Here is a 21,720-nt window from a genome sequence, read left to right on the forward strand (position 1 = left end):
CCTCTTCCTGGCCAATTTAGATCCACAGATCTTCTGTTTAACCCAGAAGACAAACTCAGCCTTTGGTGTGTATGTTGGCAGTAAGTCCAGAAAGGTCTCTCACCCCACTCCCTAACAAGGAAAGACTCTTCAGGGAAAGACTTTCAGAATACAACCCCAGTGTCTGAATTGCCCTGAGGGCTGTGGTTCTGTGCTGTTCCCTGCCACCAAATACAGCAGCTGAGTGACCTATCACTGAGAAAGATGCAGTTCATAAGGCTGAGAGAGAAAGATGAGGGGAAAGGGCCTTCTGGGGCTCCTGAGGGGGAATCAGAGGTGAGAATGGGAAACAGACCGCTGTGAATGAGCAACCAGAGAAGAGCCTCGGGATTGCTAGATTTGGGTCAAGGTGTGTGACTTCTCATCAGCCACTAACCTTGTTTCTTCATTTCCTCTGTGGCAGGAGAGGGTTGGGTTAAAGGGCCTCCTCTGGAAAAAGCATTCAATCAGCAAACCATCTCCTCTCCACAGGGTTAGAGGTCAGGGCTGTGGAGGAGGCCACAGAATCTTAGCCATGGTCCCAGTTCTCAGGGAATTTGTGATCTTAGAGAGACAGGTGCATGGACTGGTGGTGGGATAAGTCCATTGTGTTGGATTTTGGGCTGACTCAAAGGTCTTATTTCTTTTTCTTTTGTAGTATATATTTGACGTGTACAGCATGATGTTTTGCAATACATATCCATAGTGAAATGAAAACTACAGTCTAGCAAATTATCATCTCCATCTTCTAACAGTTACCTTTTGTGTGCGCATGTGTGTGCATGTGTGTGGTGAGAATACCTGAAATCTACACTCTTCACCAATTTCCAGCATACAATACAGTGTTATTAGCTATGGTCATCATGCTTATTTCAACCACAGGGATTTAGAAAGGGATGAGAGCAGAGGTCTGGGAAGCTTTGGGGAGGAGGGAAGGGCCTGGAAGGATAGTTAGAATGTGAGTGGGGGAGGGGAGAAGGGAACCATCCAGGTGCAAGGAGCAGAGAATAAAGATGGGAACACAGCATGTTTGTAGGACCTGGAGGAGCCTTGAGGCAGAGGCACCTGTTGGAAGAAGTAGCTGAATAGATTGGATGGGCCTGTGACACAAGGCCCTGAAGGCTGCTGGGTTCCTCCCTCTCCCTGTTTTAGAGGTTTAGAGATAAAATTGGTCAAATTAAAGAAACCAAAAGGCAGTGGTTCTCAATCCTGGTGGCACATGAGAAAATTAAGGATGCTGGACTCCTTCTCCAGAAATTCTCATGTAATTGTTCTGAGAAGGGGATCTAAATATAGTTTCCTTCCTTCCCTCCCTCCCTCCTTCTCTCCCTCCCTCTCTTTCTGCCAACTATTTGGGTGTGAGGTGATAAGGTGTGAAATAAAATAGCAGCAACCAAAATGGAAAAGAAATGAACATAAAGAGATGTGTTTAGGGGAAAATATGCTAGCTAACTTGACTAATGAAACATAGCTGGGTTAAAGAGAGATTCTATTCATTTCTTTAAAATATTGGTTGTGCACTTATCATACGCCTCATTCCGAATCAAGCTATGGAAAATTCAGAGGTCAAGACCCTCGTCCTGTCTTCAAGGGTTTATATGTAATAGATCAAAAAGAAAATAGCCACAACATGAGAAGAATATAAAAGCTAGCTTAAGGGTAATTTTTATAAAAGTTGTAGAGATACCGAGAGTAGAGAGGCAGAGTTTCCCTCTTGAGGACAGAGTGAAGGACGCTCTACAGAGGTACCACTTAGCTACAGTTTGAAGCCTGGGGAGGTTTTCAACATGGGAGGTGGGGGAAGGGACCCGCACATGGGAGGTGTCGCTAGGTGTAAGAAGGCATAAAAATGACTGGCTGCAATGAATGGCAGAATGAATGCGTAGTGACAAACAGCCTCATCCCTAAGAAGCATGTGGTGTATGGAGGGCTTGGTAGTGAAGGAAAAGGTTAGATAGGTGGATTGAAATCAGATTTTTAAAACCATTAATTAAAAAAAAATGTTAACAATATATTCTTTTTTTTTTTTTTTTGAGATGGAGTCCCATTCTGTCATCCAGCTTAGAGTGCAGTGGTGTAATCTCGGCTCACTGCAACCTCTGCCTCCTGTGTTCAAGTGATTCTTCCTGTCTCAGCCTCCCAAGCAGCTGGGACTACAGGCATGTGCCATAATGTGTGGCTAATTTTTGTATTTTTAGTAGAGATGGGGTTTTTGCCATGTTGGCCAGGCTGGTCTTGAACTCCCGACCTCAGGTGATCCACCCACCTTGGCCTCCCAAAGTGTTGGGATTACAGGCATGAGCCACTGCGCCCAGCCTATTTCTTGATCTTAGAGGTGGTTATATGGCTGTCTATAAGTATTTCTTTAAATATGCTTATAAGCATTACAAATTTTCTTCGTGTAAATTATATTTCACAATTTAAAAATGTTTAAGGAACAGTATAAAATCAAAATAATTATCACAAACATATAACGCCCAACAATACAATCTTAAACTATATCAGATACATAGAAAAAATATATAAATTTACAGTTGTAGTTGGAAATGTTCATTCATGGATATGAATGGGCAAAAATATGATTAAAAATACAAGACCAAGTGTGGTGGCTCACAGCTGTAATCCCAGCACTTTGGGAGGCTGAGAAGGCAGATCACTTGAGGCCAGGAGTTTCAGACCAGCCTGGACAACATGGGGAAAACCCATCTTTAATAAAAATACAAAAATTAGCCAGGCATTGTGGCACAGACCTGTAATCCCAGGTACTTGGGAAGCTGAAGCATGAGAATTGCTTGAACTTGGGAGATGGAGGTAGCAGTGAGTCAAGATCCTGCCTGGGTGACAGAGCAAGACTCTGTCTCAAAAAAAAAAAAAAAAAAAAATATATATATATATATATATATATATATATATATGTGTGTGTGTGCGTGTGTATGTGTGTGTGTGTGTGTGCCTATCATAAACAGAAAACATTCTTTTTGAGTACACCTAAAACATTTGCAATAATGGATCACATATTAGGCCATAAAGGAAGCTTCAGTAAATTCTGAAGAATTAATCCCATTCTGACAATGTTTTCCAACTACAATGCCATCATGGAATTAATGTTTTTAGAAAGATGGCTAAAATAAAGTCTTGCTTATTTAGAAACTAGATAGCATATTATTAAATAACATTTGGACTAAAAAAATAAATACTTAGAAGTGAATAAAATACTGCATGATTGAATTTGTATGACACATCTAAAGCAGTACTTAGAGGCAAATTTATAGTGTTAAATACGTTAACAAACAAAAAGGTTCAAAACAAATGAGGTTCCATGATGAGATATTACTTCACACCCACTAGGATGGCTACTATAGAAAACCAGAAAAGAACAAGTGCTTTGAGGATCAGCTTGACTTTTAAATTAGGTATCATTTGCATATGATAACATGTACACATTTTAGAAGTCTGATTTTTTAAGGTCTTGAATACCCAGGTAAGGGATTTGGATGGCTGGAGATCATAAGATACAGTAAAAATTTAACAGACTTGGCATTGAATTACAATTTAGTCATTTGCTCACGGTGTGATCTTGGACAAATTACTTGAGTCTCAGGGCCTCATTTCCTCATCTCCAGCAGTGATAGGAATACAGCCCTGGGGAATGCGGAAAGGATCAAATAATGTACTGTATGCAATGTATACTTCTTTCTTGGATACTCAACCTCAGGAATCCATCTTTTTCTTATAAAAACCTGATCGAGGCCCTTATTATAGGAAACACCTGGCAGTTGGTGCCTCCGTTTTATCTTCCAACTCTGATCTCCATTCTGAACACTGTAACCAAGTTAGTCTCTGTTCAGCTTTGCTTTCACCATTGTATTCCTTCCACAGAGCTTTTGGTGAGTCCCACTGGCCTCAGGTGAAAATCTGAATGCCTTAGGTTAGAGTTCAAGGCCTTCTGAAGTCTTTCCTCAATCTGCTTTGCCACTCTCTGCTCCTCTATAATTGTAGTTTCACTTTATTTATTTAGTTTAAAACAGTGTCTCACTGTCACTCAGGCTGTAGTGCAGTGGTGTGATCCTAGTTCATTGCAGCCTCTGCCTCCTGGGTTCAAGTGATCCTCCCTGTCTCAGCCTGTAGAGTAGTTGGAATTATAGGCACATGCCACCACACCCAGCTAATTTTTTTTTTCTTTTCCCCATCTAGAGATGGGGTTTCACCATGTTGGCCAAGCTGGTCTCAAACTCCTGACCTCAGGTGATCTGCCCGTCTTGGCCTCCCATGGATTACAGGGGTGAGCCACCACATTCGGCCTAATTGTAGTTTTAAAACTGTGAAATCCTCTATAAACTCCGATGTGCTAAAAAATAAACAAATGACAAGAAATAAAAGAACCCCAAACTCTTAAAAGATACAGAATGCAGAGCTATTTGTTCAAATGGAATCTTTTGTTCAAAAACATTGCAGCTCCATCTATAAGGCATATGACAGTGAAGCTTTTGGTTGAAGCCAGGATGGGGGTCCCGGATCGACTTCCTCTCCCCTCCCATTTTTTTCCTTTCCATTCCTACCTGCTTAGTTCCCTGAGATGAGTCTCTTCAGGATATTGTTTGAAACCCATTGCCTTCCGGGAATGTTTTTAGGTAGGAATAGGTCCTTTCTCCTCAAGGAACAAGGGGGTCACTGAACTCAATGTGTGTTTCCCTCCACTGGGCCTCTCGCCTGACCCTCCTCTGGTTGTTCGCTCATCAGTTTGGGACCCCTCTGTGATGTAATGTTGACATGCTCAGCTATGCCTCTGGCATGAGCAATTTTAATCATGCCTTTTTCTAGCAGCCATAGAGAAGCCAAGGGTATCACAACAAATCACGGCCCAGTGAAAACAGTTTAAAGGGGACTGTTTGATGTGGTACAAGCATTCCTTTGGTCTGATTTCACCTAGAAAATGTTGTGTCCTGTACAGTGGTTTTCAAGCCTGCAGATGGGGCCTTGGAACTTGTGTTTGCAGATAATCCCCTGAGTTCAGAACCTGTATCACGAGCAGGAGAAAACAGCTAAGGAGAATGGAAATTTTGAGTTGAGTGCAGGGGTGTGGGGAGGATGGTACACTCAGTGATGAGAATTAGTGCTGTGCTCCATGTGGTTATCGCATTTTCCCATATAAAGGAACAGAAGAGTTGAAAGTGCGGAAGAAGTAGGCTTTCAGAGGGTTGTCTTGCTTTCAGTTTTGAGCAGATGGAGTTTAAAACACCTGCGAGCCAATGCAGTGCGGATTTCCAGCAGGTAGTTGGAAATTTGAGTCTGGGACTCAAGAGTGGAGTGAGGGGTTAGCTGATGTTCCAGAATCATCTGTATGAAGGAGAGAGTTGAAGGTGTAAAAGGGGTGAGCTTTTTAAGGAAGAGAGGACAGGCTTGAGAAATACCTGTGGTTCGTTTCAGAGAAAGAGAGTAGAGTGAGTAAAGGAGGCTGGAGATGTGGCCGGAAAGGAAGAACAGAGGCTTACCTGCCAACTCACGGGGAGGGAAGAGCTTCTAGGAGGAGGAGGTGGGCGGGTGGCCAATGGGGTGTGATGTGGTTAGGCTTTGTGTCCCTACCCAAATTGTTTTTTTTTTTATTGAGTAGGAGTCTCATGCTGTTGCCCAAGTTGGAGTGCACTGGTGTGATCTCTGCTCACTGCAACCTCTGTTTCCCAGGTTCAAGAGATTCTTCTGCCTCAGCCTCCTGAGTAGCTGGAATTGCAGGCACCTGACACCACATCTGGATAATTAATTTTTGTGTTTTCAGTACAGATGGAGTTTTGCCATATCTGCCAGACTTGTCTTGAACACCTGACCTCAGTTAATCCACCTGCCACGGCCTCCCAAAGCGCTGAAATTACAGGTGTGAACCACTGTGTCTGGCCAAATCTCATTTTGAATTGTAATCCTCACATGTCAAGGGAGGGAAGTGATTGGATGACGGGTTGGTTCCTCCCATGCTGTTCTCGTGATAAAGAGTGAATTCTTACGAGATCTGATGGTTTTACAATTGGTAGTTTTTTTGTGCTCTCATACAGTCTCTTTCACCTGCTGCCACGTAAGATGAGCCTGCCATCCCTTCTGCCATGACTGTGTATTTCCTGAGGCTTCCCAAGACATGTGGAATTGTGAGTCAATTAAATCTCTTTTCTTTATAAATTACCAGGTCTTGGGAAATTCTTTATAGCAGTGTGAAAATGGACTAATACAGGGTGGATGTTATCTATAGTTCCTGGGGAGGATAAAGATGAGAAGAGGTCAGGACTTTGGAATTCAGGATTACCTTGCTGTGTGTATGATGGGAATGGGTGGTTTTCATGGGTCTGAGAGCTGAGTGGGAAGTGAGAAGTCTCTTTTCCCTTCCTGAGACTTCATAGAGGTCATTTCAATCTGAAAAGTCTCCTGAGCACCTTCTTACTCTTGCTTTATACAGAAAATATTATTTTTAAGAAATCTGGCTGGTGTGGTGGGTCACACCTGCAATCCCAGCTCTCTGAGGTGAGCGGATCACTTGAGGTCAGGAGTTTGAGACCAGCCTGGCCAACATGGCAAAACCCCATCTCTGTTAAAAATACTAAAAGTAGCTGGGTGTGGTGGTGCATACTTGTAATCCCAGCTACTCGGGAAGCTGAGGCATGAGAATCGCTTGAAACGGGAGGCAGATATTGTGGTGAGCCAAGACTATGCCACTGCACTCCTGGGCAACAGAGTGAGACTCTTTTTTTGTTTGTTTGTTTGTGAAAGAGCAGGCTTTATTGGGAAGCAGACTGCACAGTGACCAACAGACAAAGGCCACCCAAAGGGCACTGACACGTGGTACTCCAAAAGACAGAGGATGTTAATAAAAATCAATGGGAACAGAATTTCCTCTGGGCAACTTCCCCAGCCTCACCCCTTTTAGGGATTGAGAAATCTCCCAAGCATTCCCCTGATGGCAGCTGTCGTTCACTAGAGATAGAGCCCCACAGGGGTGCCTTCCTGTTTCTTATAAAGAATATTTTCTTCAGATTTTTGAAGTCTTCATTTGTTACTTTCATTCTATGTTCTCTGAAGGCCATCAGACCAGCTCCTGTACAGATTGCCTTGATGTCAGCACCAGAGAGATCATCTTTAGCTATAATCACGTTGTCCCGGGTTACATCATCGGCCAGTGTCATCCTGCTTTTGTGAATCTGAAAGATGCACGTCTTAGTCTTTCCATCAGGCAGGGGGAACTCAATCTTCCTGTCGATGCAGCCTGGTTTGATAAGTGCTGGATCCAAAGTTTCTATCTGGTTTGTGGCCATGATAACTTTCACACCTCTTCCAGAATCAAATTCATCCAACTGGTTCAACAGTTCCAACAATGTTCTCTGAATTTCTCTACCAGAATTTGAGTCATATCTTTTTGTCCCAATGGCTTCAATTTCATCAATAAACATAATGGATGGTGCATGTTCTTCAGCAACTCAGAATAATTCCCGTACAAGTTTGGGCCTACACCTAGGTACTTCTGAGTAAGTTCAGAGCCAACCACTCTCAAGAAAGTGGCTGAGGTTTGGTTTGCTACTGCTTTGGCTAACAAGGTTTTACCTGTGCCTGGTGGGCCATAGACAATGACCTCCTTAGGAGGCTGTATACCCATCTCTTCATAATATTCAGGATGGGTGAGAGGAAGTTCCAAAGATTCCTTAATTTCCTGAATTTGGTTGTCGAACTCCCCAATATCAGCATAGGTCTCCTGGGGGGCCTTTTCCACCTTCATTGTGACCAGGAGATCTGTGTTATCCGTCAGCACCCCTATCATGGTATGCTCCTTGTAGCTGAGCAGGACTGAGCCACCAGCTTCCAGCGGATCCTTTTCTACAAATGAAAGAATGCTGACGTAGTGTTCTGAGCCTACAGTTGTAGACGCGATGGCATGATTGTCATCGATGATCTCTTGCAAGGTTCCTACTGTCATTGGGGTCCCCCTCAGATCATCCATTTATGATCTGTTCTCCTCTTGCTTTTCTTCTAATGGTTTCACTTGTTCCCGATTTCTAATGAATTCTTCCTCCATGAGAAGACAGTCTTTAATTCTCTCTAACTTCAGTAATTTTAACCAGCACCAAGTGTTAGGTGTCACCAGTGGCAGTTTGCTGGCGGAATCTGGTCTCTTGGTTTTCTTCTTTGTCCCCACCTTAGTTGCTACAGGAGGTGCATATTTCCTTTTCTTGTCCTTGTCATCCTTCTTGCCATCTCCACAACCACTGCCACTACTCTGACTTTGACCCTTTTTGTCTTGGCCACTTGAGCTTGAGACTCTAAAAAAAAAAAAGAGGAAAGAAAAATCCAATTACTCAACAAAGAGTGATTAAGCCCAGAGTCACTGATTGTTATCATTTTTAATGTTGAGGCCCTCCAAAGGTGAGATTTAACTTCTTTGATGGGGAAGAAATTTTGCATTGAAGAGATTCTTCAACCTTTTAAACCCTTGCAGGTAATTGAGTTTCAGAACCTGTCATTGCTAAATCCCTGTGAGGGCTTTGCTTCTGAACCTTTTAAAAGCTATCTTCAGAGGGCCATCTTTTTTGGTGTATTCTTGCTGGTGAGAGAGGGAGGGTCTCCAGGAAGCTCAGAATCTCTCAGTTGTCCAAACATCCTAGCAGGGCTTCTGACAATGGATTCAGAGTGTGATGGTTCTGTCACAGGAATGTGAGATAGGTCTGTTTAGGGTCCACTGTCATTTTCTAACAATTGATAATTTGATATTCTTTCTTTCTTTCCTTCTTTCTCCTTCCTTCCTTCCCTCCCTCCCTCTCTTCCTCCCTTCTTTCTTTTCCTTCCCTCCCTCCCTCTCTCCCTCCCTCCCTCCCTTCCTTCCTTCCTTCCATCCTTCCATCCCTCCATCCTTTTTCTTAGTGGAATTTCACTCTGTTGCCCAAGCTGGAGTGCAGTGGCTCAACCTCAGCTCACTGCAACCTCTGCATCTTGGGTTCAAGCGATTCTCCTGCCTCAACCTCCCAAGTGGCTGGGACTACTGGCATGCGCCACCATGCCCAGCTGATTTTTTTGTATTTTTAATGGAGACGGGGTTTCACCATGTTGGCCAGGCTGACCTTGAACTCATAACCTCAAGTGATCTGCCCGCCTTGGCCTCCCAAAGTGCTGGGATTACAGAAGTGAGCTGCTGCACCCAGTTGGTTTCTCTAGTTAGTACAAATATCTATACTGAGAACCCTCTTTCTAGAACAAATTCTATGTTTACTTTGAAAATCCTGTGTATATGTATGCCTCAATAATGTTTGTTGAATAGAAAAACGGGTGATTGTATTATTTGGTACTTTTATGTATTTTTTGCATCCTTATTCTTTATTTTAAAATTTTGTCTTTTTACTATGAAATGTTTCAAATAATACAGAAAAGTACAACGTGTACAATGAGCACATAAAGATTTAACTTTATTTTTTTTGGAAACAGGGTCTGGCTCTGTTGCTCAGGCTGGAGTGCAGTGGCATGATCTTCGCTGCCTGCTTGCCTGCCTCCCTCCCTCCCTCCCTTCCTTCCTTCCTCTTCCTTCCACTGCAGCCTCTGCCTCTTGGGCTTAAGCGATTCTCCCACCTGAGCCTCCAGAGTAGCTGGGAGTAGTACTACAGGCATGAACCACCATGCCCAACTAATATCTTTTGTATTTTTTGTAGAGGCAGGGTTTCGCCATGTTGCCCATGCTGGTCTTACACTCTTGAGCTCAAGCAATCCACCCACCTTAGCCTCCCAAAGTGCTGAATTAAAGGTGTGAGTCACTGTACCTGGCCATATTTAACAATTTTTTAAAAAACATTTTGTGATATTTGTTTCATATGAAAACATTATATATATGCACATATATATGATTTTTCCTAAATATTTAAAAGTTACACACATCACCTTTAAATACTTTAGCATACATCTCTCAAAATGACATGCTCCTACATAACCGTGATGACAATATCACACCTAATTAAAATAATAATTATGCTCCAGTGTATATTAAGATTTCTTCAGTTGTCCCCAAAATATTTATATATCTGGTTTGTTCAAAACAAGATTCAATCAAGAGCATTCCTCTTTTTCTAGAACAATCATTCCTTCCCTTACCCTCCTCTCAAGTATGTCAACTTGATGAAGAGAGATTGGGCTACTTAAGAATGTCCGCATTCTGGATTTGTCTGATGGGTTCCTCATCGAATCACTTGACTTGTTCCTCTGTCTCCTGTGTTTTCTGTATCTGAGAATTATGACGAACTGAAGGCTTAATTAGATTGAAACTAAACCTGTTTGGTAAGAAACTTCATGGGGGATGCTATGCACTTGATCCTGTGTCACATCAGGTGGTACATACTGACCAGTGTCCTACTATTGGTGATGCTATGCTTGGTCATTGGTTTAAGGTGCTGACAGCTAGATAGCTCCATTGTAAAGTTATACTTTCACCTTTGAGACTGGGGAGTAATCTGGGGGATAATTCTTAGGTATTGTGTGAAAATCTAGTTTACCATCATCAACTTTCATTTAAGGCTTTTAGTATCCATTGATTATTTTTGCTTGAATCAATTATTTTATGAGAAAACAAATACTGGTGGTTTTTTACAAAAATTAACTGGGCGTGGTGGCAGACACCTGTAATCCCAGCAACTCGGGAGGCTGAGGCATGAGAATTGCTTGAACCCAGGAGGTGGAGGTTGCAGTGAGTCAAGATTGTGCCACTGCACTCCAGCCTGGGTGACAGAGTGGGACTCTGTCTCAAAAATAGTTCCAATGTTACAATTCCTTCTATATTTATTAGCTAGCATTTACTTGTAAATGCTAGAAAAATTGTTATTTCTTCCCTTTAATTGCAATTTTCAGAGTCAGAAGCTGAAATAACAGTCACTCTCTTTTGTCATTATGGACTCTATGGGCTCAGAGATTTAAAAAATATATTCAATGTGTTTTATTCAATTACAGTCATTATAGTTTATAATATGAAATTGTCTAAAATGCATCAGGTGAAAGCCTCTTTGAACTAGCTTCTTGGTCTTTTTAACATGTCCCTATAATTTTTGAAATTTTCTTAGTTTCTGCCACAAGATATCCCAGACTCATGTTCTGCATTTCTTGATCCAAATCTGGGTTAGACATTTCTTCAAGGAGTTCTGGGTCCCTTCAGTAGAAAAATGGTATTTAGTTACCAAAACTTTTGCTTCGTGTGTGCTCATGGCTGCTGGATTTTCACATGACAAAACTTAGGCCCTTTCAGTGGGCAGAATGAGGAAATATATATTTGAAAAATTATGAGTTTGTATTAATATTTCCCAAATTTAACAATTCAACGTTACATTGTTTTACTTAACAACTTGGACTTTCTCTCTATATCTCTTTTCTCTATATACTGTTATTTTAGTTCCTAATATTACCATAATTAGTTGTTTGGATTCTCTTTTTCTCTCTATCTCTTTCTGAGAGAGAGATAAAATTATCTCTGAGAGAGAAAGAGAAACTGCTTCAAAATAACATACCAATATTTTTACTAGCAATAGAACTGCTAAATGACATTTAAGATTGCTTGGCAGAAGTATGCCACCAAGCATGCATTAAGTACTGACTTCACAGTCTCTAGAAGGAACTCTTCCTTTGGATGGTTATTTACAATATTGCTAGTTTTATTTACTTTCATTTGTTTTCAATTCCAGGATTTGCTTTATTTTTGTCCCCATAGGGTTTAACTCTATTATATGTAAAAGTCGTTGCATGGTTTAAAAATTGAAACTATATGAAAACATGTAGTTGGAGAAACTTGTCTCTTCTTTTTGATTCTGCCCCTCTCCCATAAGTAATCAGTTTTTACTTGTTTTATTTTAAAAAACTGCTCTTTTTAGAGCAGGGCTGACTCATAGTTCAAGTGTCCAGAGTTGACTAGGTAATTATTCTTATTGGTTTCTAATTTATTCTTTTGATGTTTCTGTTTGTAAATAAAGGCCACTTATATGTGTATATTACTATTATATTATTTGAAATTCATAGCATTGTATTATGTATTTTTCCTCTTTTAGAATAAAAGTCTGTTAATGTCATTATTATTCATCATGAATTTTTCACTGAACACACACTGAGGGTCACACCATATCAATGGATAGAATGTTTCCATATACTTTATGACTATATCCTACATCACTATGTTGAATGTACCATTGTTCCCTATTTATAAATATTTGTGTTTTTCCAATCTCTTGTTATTTCAGATAATGTTGCAATAATAACTTTATACTTTAGTCATTTCATTTATGTATGGGTATATCTTTAGGACAGAATTGAAATTATGTGGTTGGTTGTGTTAACACTTTCATTTTTTTTCTTGCCTTCTCATTCTTAATTTTTCTTTAACACTTAAAATTATCAAATACGTTGGATATACAGAAGAGTATGTGCTATAAATGCAAACTTGAATGAATACCACCCGACATTCACAGCTTTGGAATAACACACTACCAGTACCCTAGCCTCCTGTATAACCCTGTGTGATAACACCCCTGCCTCAGAGGTAGTGATTTTCCTGAACTCTGTGTCAACTGCTTCCTGTATTTTCTTACATTTGTTTATACATACCTATGTATCCCACATATATATACACACATGCACGCACACATACATATACCTATGTATCTCCAAATATATTCATATTGTACATACATGTGTGTATGTCTCTGAATAATATATTGTCTAGTTTTAAACTTACATAAACAAAATTGTACTGTATATAGCCTGCTGTGAGTTATTTTCACTCAGCATGATTTTTGCGATTTATCCACACTGATATGTAAAACTATAAGTCATTCGTTGTTGTATCTGTTTAGTATTCTCTTGATTATACCACCACTTACTTTATTCATGCTATTCTTGATAAATGTTGGGTTGTCTCCAGTTTTTCATTACAAACAGTACTGCAATAAGTATCCTTGTATATATTTGTGGTTTATATATCAAAAAGTTTCTTTAGGGTCTATATCTAGGAAAACAATTGCTGGGCTGCATAGTATGTATGAGTACAACTTTGCTGGTGTATTGATTAAGTTAGAGAATAAACATCACAATGCACCCAATTCATTAAAGTAGAAGGGGATTTATGATAGATTATTGATTGTTTACAGACTTTTTAGGAGGGTTAAATAAATAGACTCAAGACTGAACTTCTAGTGGTAATTCCCAAAGCCACACCAAAGCCACACTGAGCCACCAAGAAAGCTGCCACTTTTCCCTTCAATGGGAAGCTATGTTTTGAATTGGATAGCTGCCAATACAATCTGACTCCAAAGCCACAGTGCCTTGGGCACAATTAGGGGCCACTTCAGCTAAATCAAGAAGCCACTGTCAGACCTGCTGGCTCCAAAACCAAAAACAGCTCCGAAACCCCTTCTAAAATTGGGACGCCACCATTTAAATCCCTGCCAATAAAACAAATATCCTCAGCCCTGTCTTTCTTCACTTAACTCAGTTCAAGCCTCACTGAGAGTGTGGGATGATGGGTCAAAGCTTAATCCTATATGGAACCCTAGCTACAGGGGTGTTTTGCAAATGTGGTTTTTAGTTTTCTGCCCTTTGAAATATAGGAAGGTACCCTAGAAGAAGTTGGAATAAAAGTTGAGCAAACCAGTTCATAGTATCTGCTGCATGAAGTAATGCCAATTTCTAATGTGGTTGAGCCAGCTCCTGCCAGGAATGTATGAGCATATCTGTGGTTCTAAACTTTTGCCAGTGCTTGACTTTGTTGGGCTTCTGTTTTTGAAAATCTATTTCATTGTCATTCTAATGTGCAGTTCCATGATTAATAATGAGGTTGAGTATGTCTTTGTAGAGATCTGGCCATTCATGTTTCCTTTTCACAGATATGCCTGTTTATGCCTTTTGTCCATTTCATTTGTTTCTTTCTTATTCTTTAGCATACTCTACATATTCGGTACAATGATTCACTGTTGGTTATAATTATAAGTATCTTCTCAAATTGAGGCTTATCTTTTTATCCTCTTAATGGTGATTTTACTCAACAGAATTCTTTTTTTTTTTTTCTTTGAGACAGAGTTTTGCTCTTGTTGCCCAGACTGGAGTGCAATGGTATGATCTTGGCTCACTGCTACCTCTGCCTTCCAGATTCAAGTGATTCTCCTGCCTCAGCCTCCTGAGTAGCTGGGATTACAGGCATGCACCACCATGCCCACCTAATTTTGTATTTTAAGTAGAGATGGGGTTTCACCATGTTGGCCAGGCTACTCTCGAACTCCTAGCCTCAGATGATCCACCCTCCTTGGCTTCCCAAAGTGCTGGGATTACAGGCACGAGCCACTGCACCCAGCCAATAGCATTCTTTTTATTAGTCAGTTTTACTATTTTTAAAAAAATGATTTGTAATTTTCTTGCTTGACTAAAAATCTTTCTGTACTCACAAATCATTAGAATATTCCTTTGTATTTTCTCTAAACATTTTAAAGTTTTGCTTGCCCTGTTTTGGTTCCTGATACACTTGAATTTGGTTTTTATGTATGATATGGGACAGAAATCCATTTTCACTTTTTTTTCCTCTGTGGATAGCCCCTCTGATCTGCAATGGTAGATCTATCATATATCATTGTTTTCAGTGTGGATCAGTTCCTGGGTTCTCTTTTTGTTCCATTGGTCGGTTTTTCATCCTCATGCTAATGACGCACAATCTAGTCTTATAATATGTCATTTTTGGTTGGGCATGGTGGCTGCCGACTGTAATCCCAGCACTTTGGGAGGCTGAGGCAGGTGGATCATAGGTCAGGAGTTCAAGACCAGCCTGGCCAACATGGTGAAACCCTGTCTCTACTAAAGATACAGAAAATTAGTTGGGTGTGATGGCACACACCTGTAATCCCAACTATTCAGGAGGCTGAGACAGGAGAATCACTTGAGCCCAGGAGGAGAAGGTTTCAATGAACCAAGATCACGCCATTGCACTCCAGCCTTGGTGACAGGGTGAGAATCTGTCTCAAAAAAAAAACACATGTCATTTCTGGCAGAACACTTTCCCTTGTGTCAGCTTTTTCGTCATTGGCTCTTCTTTATACGCTTAGAATGTTTGCCAAGTTCTACGAAATGTCTTATTGGTATTTTTATTAGAATTACATTGAATTGACTGGGCACAGTGGCTCCATATCCTATATGGATAGCCCCTCTGATCTGCAATGGTACATCTATCATATATCATTGTTTTAAGTGTGGATCAGTTCCTGGGTTCTCTTTTTGTTCCATTGGTCTGTTTTTCATTCTCATGTTAATGACACGCAATCTAATGAATTATAATATGTCATTTCTGCCCCGGCACCCTGGCTCATGCCTATAATCCCAGCACTTTGGGAAGCCGAGACAGGTAGATCACCTGAGGTCAGGAGTTCAAGACCAGCCTGGCCAACATGGGGAAAACCTGTCTGTACTAAAAATATGAAAAAAAATAAGCCAGGGCATGGTGGTGGGTGCCTGTAATGCCAGCTACTTGGGAGGTGAGGCAGGAGAATTGCTTAAACCTGGAAGGCAGAGGTTGCAGTGAGCAGAGATTGTGCCATTGCACTCCAGCCTGGGCAATAAGAGCAAAACTCTGTCTCAAAAAAAAAATTACATGAAACCTTTATGAAAGTTTAGGGGAGAATTGATTGATCTTTAAGATATTTAATCTTTCTATCCATGGAAAAATTACGTTATTCTGTTTATTTAGGTCCTATTTAAGACCTTACACTAAAGTTTTATAACTTTCTGCCAAAAGGTCTTGTAGATCTTTTGTTAGACTCATTCTTTGGTACCTTATTGTATTGTTGCTACAGTGAATAATATATTTTAAAATAGTATTTTCCAGCTTTTTTTTTTTTTGCTGGTATTTAGAAACACAGTTAATGCACATGTTGATTTTATGCCTAGGAAACTTACTGAACTTTTTTATTACTTCTAATAATGTATATAATATGGTTTTTCAGTGTCCCCACTCAAATCTCATCTTAAATTGTAGTTCCCATAATCCCCATGTGTCATGGGAGGGATGGGGTAGAGATAACTGAATCACAGGGGCGGTTTCCCCCATCCTGCTCTTGTGATAGTAAGTTCTCATGAGATCAGATGGTTTCATAAGGGGCTTCCCCCTTTGCTTCAGCTTTCATTCTTCTTCTTTCTACTGCCATGTGAAGAAGAATGTGTTGGCTTCCCCTTTTGCCATGATTGTAAGTTTCCTGAGGCCTCCCTAGCCATGCTGAACTGTCAGTCAATTAAACCTCTTTATAAATTACCCAGTCTTGGGTATGACTTTATTAGCATCATAACAATGGACTAATAAAGTATACATAACTGGAAGTTTTCTGTGCAGAACATAATATCTGCATATAATGACAGATATTTTTTGAATCTGTATTTTTTCCTTATCTTTGCTTGTATTCTTCTGTTTGCACAGGTTAGGATTCCAATGCAGCACCGAGTAGAACTGAGGATTGTGTAAACTCTTATGCCTGATTTTAAAAAGCATGTGTTAATATTTCACAATAGAAAAAACCTTTTTTTGCTTATTAGTTTGAAGATACACTATTGGAAATAGATGTTTGGTGCCACAAAGAAAATTTAGCATTGAGACAAAGGATCTTTCAGCAATGCAATTTTTACTTCCTGGACTACAGGAAGGGTACTCTTGCTAGCCTTCTTGCCACAAGAGTACAGTGAACAAAGGAAAACACACAAATTTATGTTTTTTTGCATTTGGGGTTGTCCTTACTGCTGTGTCTGATCTCCATTGCCTGGAGCCAGACCTCACAATCTAAACTAAAACCCTGTTGGGTAACAACTTAAAACTTTTCTAAAGAGGTAAAAGCAATGGAGAGCTAGGACATGCCTGTGAGCACGTCCACCACAGATATCTTGGTTAAAGTACAAGAACACAGAAAGTACTATGTGCCTGTAAGCACGGCATGTTTAACAGCTACACAGGATAGGGCTTAACAAAGTTATTAGTACACTTATAATTTATTCTTTAATAAGAAAAGAAACTTTAAAAAGGAACTTTTCTACTTCCCACATATGCTTATCATGTTAAGAACATTCCTTTTTGTTTCTAGTGTGTAAGTGAATTTTTTTAAAACTTTTTGTCTCATAAATGTTGTTTTGAATTTTATCAAATGCTTTCTCACCTGAATTAAGATCACAACCTAATTTTTCTCCAACTAATAAGCTAAATTACATTAATGCATGTTCTAGTGATCCAACTTTTCATTCCTGGAATAAACCCAACTTGGTCATTCTTTTTTTTAAATTGCTGGATCCAGTCTGCTAATATTTTGTTCAGGATTCTTGCATCTATGTTTATGAAGGAGATCTTCAATTTTTCTTTCCAATATTGACCTTAGTTACTTTTCTTTAATAACAAGCTTGCAATTGCTCACACAATGAGTCTGCAGAGTGTTCCCTCCTTCTCTGTTCTCTGAAGAGTTTGTGTGTGTGGAGAGAACACTTAAGATCTGCCCATTTAGCACATTTTAAGTATACAAAGCAGCATTATTAACAGCAGTCACCAGGCTGTATATTAGCTCTCCAGAACTTACTCATCTCACATAACTGAAAATTTGTACTGTATGACCAACATCTCCCCATCTCCCCTTCCCTCAGCCACTGGTAACCACCATTCCCCTCTCTTTCTTTTCTTTTTTTTAGACAGAGTCTCACTCTATTGCCCAGGCTGGAGTGCAGTGGTGCAATCTTGGCTCACTGCAACCCCTGCCTTCTGTGTTCAAGTGATTCTCCTGCCTCATCCTCCCTGGAGCTGAGATTACAGGTGTGCACCACCATGTCTGGCTAATTTTTGTATTTTTAGTAGAGATGGGGATTTGACATGTTGGCCAGGATGGTCTCTAACTCCTGACATCAGGTGATCTGCCTGACTGGGACTCCCAAAGGGCTGAGATTACAGGCATGAACCACTGCACCTGGCCTCCAGTCTCTGTTTCTGTAAGATAGGCTTTTTTAGATTCCACATATAAGTGAGACCATACAGTATTTGTTTTGCTGTGCCTGGCTTATTTCATTTAGCATAATGTCCTTTAGATCCATCCATGTTGTCAAAAATGGCAGTATCTCCTTCTTTGGATAGGCAGGATAATATTCCATTGTACATATGTGCCACATTTGGTCGATCCATTGTTCTGTTGATGGACACTTGTGTTGGTCCCTTGTCTTGCTACTGTGAATAGTGCTGCAATGCACGTGAGAGTGCAGATATCTCTTCAAGATCCTGATTCCAGTTCCTTTGAATGTATAGCCGAAACTGAGATTGCTGGATCATACGATGGTTCCCTTTTTAATTTTTTTAAGCAACCTCCATATTGTTTTCTATAATAGCGGTATCAATTTACCTTCCCACCAAAATGTACAAGAGTTCCCTTTTCTCTGCGTCCTTACCAACACTTCTTATCACTTGTCTTTTTGATAATGTCCTAACAGAATTGAAGTGATATCTTATTGTGGTTTTGATTTGCATTTCCCTGATGATTAGTGATGTCAAGCACCTTTTCCTACACCTGTGGCTTATTTGTATGTCTTTGAATTACTGGGTTTTTGAAGATGCTAGAGGCAACCAGGTTAATGGAGAGACCAATACTTGGATCAGAGACATGTTTGAGCTCTGATCTTTATTATTTAGTGCTAAAAACTTTTGGGCTGGTAACTTCCATCTTTGGGACTCAGTTTTCTCATGGGTTAAATGGAAGTAGTATTACATACTGTCTCTGCCTTTCAGAGTTGTGTACTGTGAGCATCAACTGGAAGACTTTACTGTATGGGAAAGTGCAGCATGAACCCTATACGAAGGAGAACAACGTCTCCTAAAGCTGAACTTACTGTCCTGTGGATTGTTTTCAAAACAGATTCTCTCCCTGGTATTTTAAATCAAAGCAGGGAGCAGAAATGTTTCTAAAGACTACCTCTGCTTATAAGGTTGGGTCAGGAGCACTGATAATATACTTCCAGAAAAGATGATGTTGGCAGTTTGTGAAGTTAAATTTGTAGACTTTCCAGGTAAGTTTCCCGTATTTTAGAAGGTTATATCTGGAGATCTTACAGATCGTCTGGTCAATGAGGAACTTCAGCCCTGAAGGTATTTAACTCATAGCTAGGGAATTATAATCTTAATTTTAAATTGCACAATAATTTTTGCATATATGTTTTAACTTATTAAAAAATACCTTTTCATGATAGTGGCACAGAGATATTTAAAATGGTTTGAACAACATAAGTGAAAAGTTTAGGGCCAGGTGTGTAATTACTCATGCCTGTAATCCCAGCACTTTGGGAGGCCGAGGCAGGTGGATCATATGAGGTCAGGAGTTCAGGACTAATCTGGCCAACATGGTGCAACCCCGTCTCTATTAAAAATACAAAAATTTGCTGGGGGTGGGCATATGCCTGTAATCCCAGCTACTTGGGAGACTGAGGCAGAAGAATTGCTTGAACCTGGGAGACGAAGTTTGCAGTGAGCTGAGATTGTGCCGCTGCACTCTATCCTGGGTGACAGAGGTGCCAAAAAAACCAAAAAACCAAAAAAATAAAAACACAAAACAAACAAAAAAAACCAAACTAGCAAAATCCAAGCCTTCCTTTTTCTTCAGCTACTTCAGCCTATTTTTCTCCTTAGAGATACAACTTTTAAAACTTTCTCTTCTTGGTTCTTCTGGTAGTTACTGCTGTACTCGAATGATGTGATTTTACATCTGTTCCTTGATTTATAATTTTTAGATAGTATCTATTGTCTCCCTATTACAACGATGAATTCCTTTTTCTTTCTTTTCTTCCTCTTTAGTTTCTGTTTGCCCCATTTTATTTTTAGCTCTTTTCTTGGTTGCTACTGTAGTTTTAAGTAGTATTTTTGGACTTTTACATCCTGACCTATGGGTTAGAGTTTCCCTTGAATTCTCACTCTGTAAAACGAGAAAATGGTTCCCCTGCATTTCCCTTCACTGTTCCAGCTCCATCTGTCTCTTGGCCACTGTCATCATTTCAACGTCTAGGTTTACAACACACATTGTGTTCTATAGCCATATGTGTCCTTTATGCTTTGCCTACAGGTTGATTCTAAAAACTGAAAGCCAATATCCATAGTTTATAATAAGATTATATAAATATTTGTTCAATGAAGAACCACGCAATGTGATTGTATAACTAAAGAAGGAAATGAAATCCTAGGCTTATAAACCCAGGTACTTAAGAGAGGAGAACTCTAAAAAACCCAGAGTGATGTTTAGGAGATGAGAAGAGGAACAACATATTTTAACTATTTCCCTTTATTATTATTATTTTTTTTTACAGGCTGAATTGAACTCCTGGGCTCAAGTGATCCTCCCATTTCTGCCTCCTGAGTAGCTGGAACTACAGATATGTGCCGGGCTTGCTTGTATTATTTTATGCACAGAACACACTCATTACCTTTCCTCCTGTTGCACTTTTTTATTTTCCATGGAGTTAATAATTGCCTTCCAGTTCTATTTGCTTATTTTTCTGTATACTTGTCACTAATTCGATGCCAGCTTTTCCAGTTGGGCATCCCTCTCAATATGGTTAATTTCATCTTCTTGAAGACATCTCTTCTGGAGCTTCTGATCTGCTCCAGACTGAACTGGTTGTCCACACAGTGACACATCTGTCATCTTGAGTTCTGCCTTCACTCATTATCTGGATAATTCTTCACCTCTTTCCCTGCAGGTCTGAACAGGACTTTATCCTTTTGTCTCATTTCACTGATAGTCTGGCTGAGTATTAAATTCTAGGTTTTACAACATTTGACTTCAGGAATTTGGAAGTTTTGCTCTATTCTATTCTGCCTTGTTACGTGAAACCTATGTTGTTCTCTCTCAAAGTCTGCAGGGTCTTTCTCTGTCCCTAGGTTCCCATATATCACAATAATGCACTTCGTTGTGAATTTGTTTTGCCTTCTGGGACTTGGTGGGCTCCTTTTAATCTAGAAACTTATGTATTTCAATTCTGGGAGATTTTTCTTTAATGATTTTGCTGATGACTTCTTTGCTTTCTTTTTGAAACTCCTGGGCAGTTCTTAAATTTTCTTATTTTTTTCTTATCTATTTTCTCTCTCTTTTTCTGTTTTCCCTTCACTTTGGGAAATTTTCCCAACCTAGTCTTCTATTGGAAGCTACCTTATTCTAAATCCAAGAATTATTTAAATGTTCTTTCATATTTTTTAAAAATGAATACACTGTTTTTCATTCTCTCTCTAAGGATGTTAATAATGATTTGGGCTGGGTGCGGTGGCTCACGCCTGTAATCTCAGCACTTTGGGAGGCCAAGGCAGGTGGATCATGAGGTCAGGAGTTCAAGACAATCCTGACTAATACAGTGAAACCCTGTCTCTACTAAAAATAAAAAAAATTAGCTGGGCATGGTGGCATGCACCTTAGCCCCAGCTACTCGGGAGGCTGAGGCAGGAGAATCGCTTGAACCCAAAAGTTGGAGGTTGCAGTGAGCTGAGATTGCGCCGCTGAATTCCAGCCTGTAGATAGAGCTAGACTCCATCTCAAAAAAAAAAAAAAAAAAAAGGTTTGGGGCTGTTTTCTCCTTTTTTAAACCTCCTTTTCTCAGTTTGCTTTAGTCTCTGGCTTTCAGAGTACCGTATTTTATTGACTCTGGAAATCTTTGGTGCTGGTGCTCTTAATCTTATGAGAAAGTGTC

At 40.0% G+C, this 21,720-nt stretch overlaps 1 protein-coding gene, 1 long non-coding RNA gene and 1 pseudogene across 3 annotated transcripts in view; 1 reads left to right on the plus strand and 2 right to left on the minus strand.

Moving 5' to 3' along the window:
- The window catches only part of CDYL (chromodomain Y like), a 260,756-nt gene extending 256,026 nt beyond the window's left edge, over positions 1 to 4,730 (minus strand). For both annotated transcript variants that reach the window (XM_035295025.3, XM_035295024.3), the window contains exon 1: positions 4,578 to 4,730. The gene's annotated coding sequence lies outside the window, so the exon portion shown is untranslated. The remainder of the gene's footprint in view (positions 1 to 4,577) is intronic.
- Positions 4,731 to 5,685: 955 nt separating this feature from the next.
- Positions 5,686 to 20,469, plus strand: LOC144582254 (uncharacterized). Its single transcript, XR_013534695.1, has 3 exons — positions 5,686 to 5,887; positions 6,063 to 6,152; positions 20,347 to 20,469. It is a non-coding gene; the product is annotated as an uncharacterized LOC144582254 (long non-coding RNA).
- LOC100411620 (26S proteasome regulatory subunit 4 pseudogene) lies at positions 6,973 to 8,080 on the minus strand (annotated as a pseudogene).
- Positions 20,470 to 21,720: the final 1,251 nt, after the last annotated feature.

This window comes from Callithrix jacchus, chromosome 4, assembly GCF_049354715.1.
Source record: "Callithrix jacchus isolate 240 chromosome 4, calJac240_pri, whole genome shotgun sequence".
NCBI lineage: Eukaryota > Metazoa > Chordata > Mammalia > Primates > Cebidae > Callithrix > Callithrix jacchus.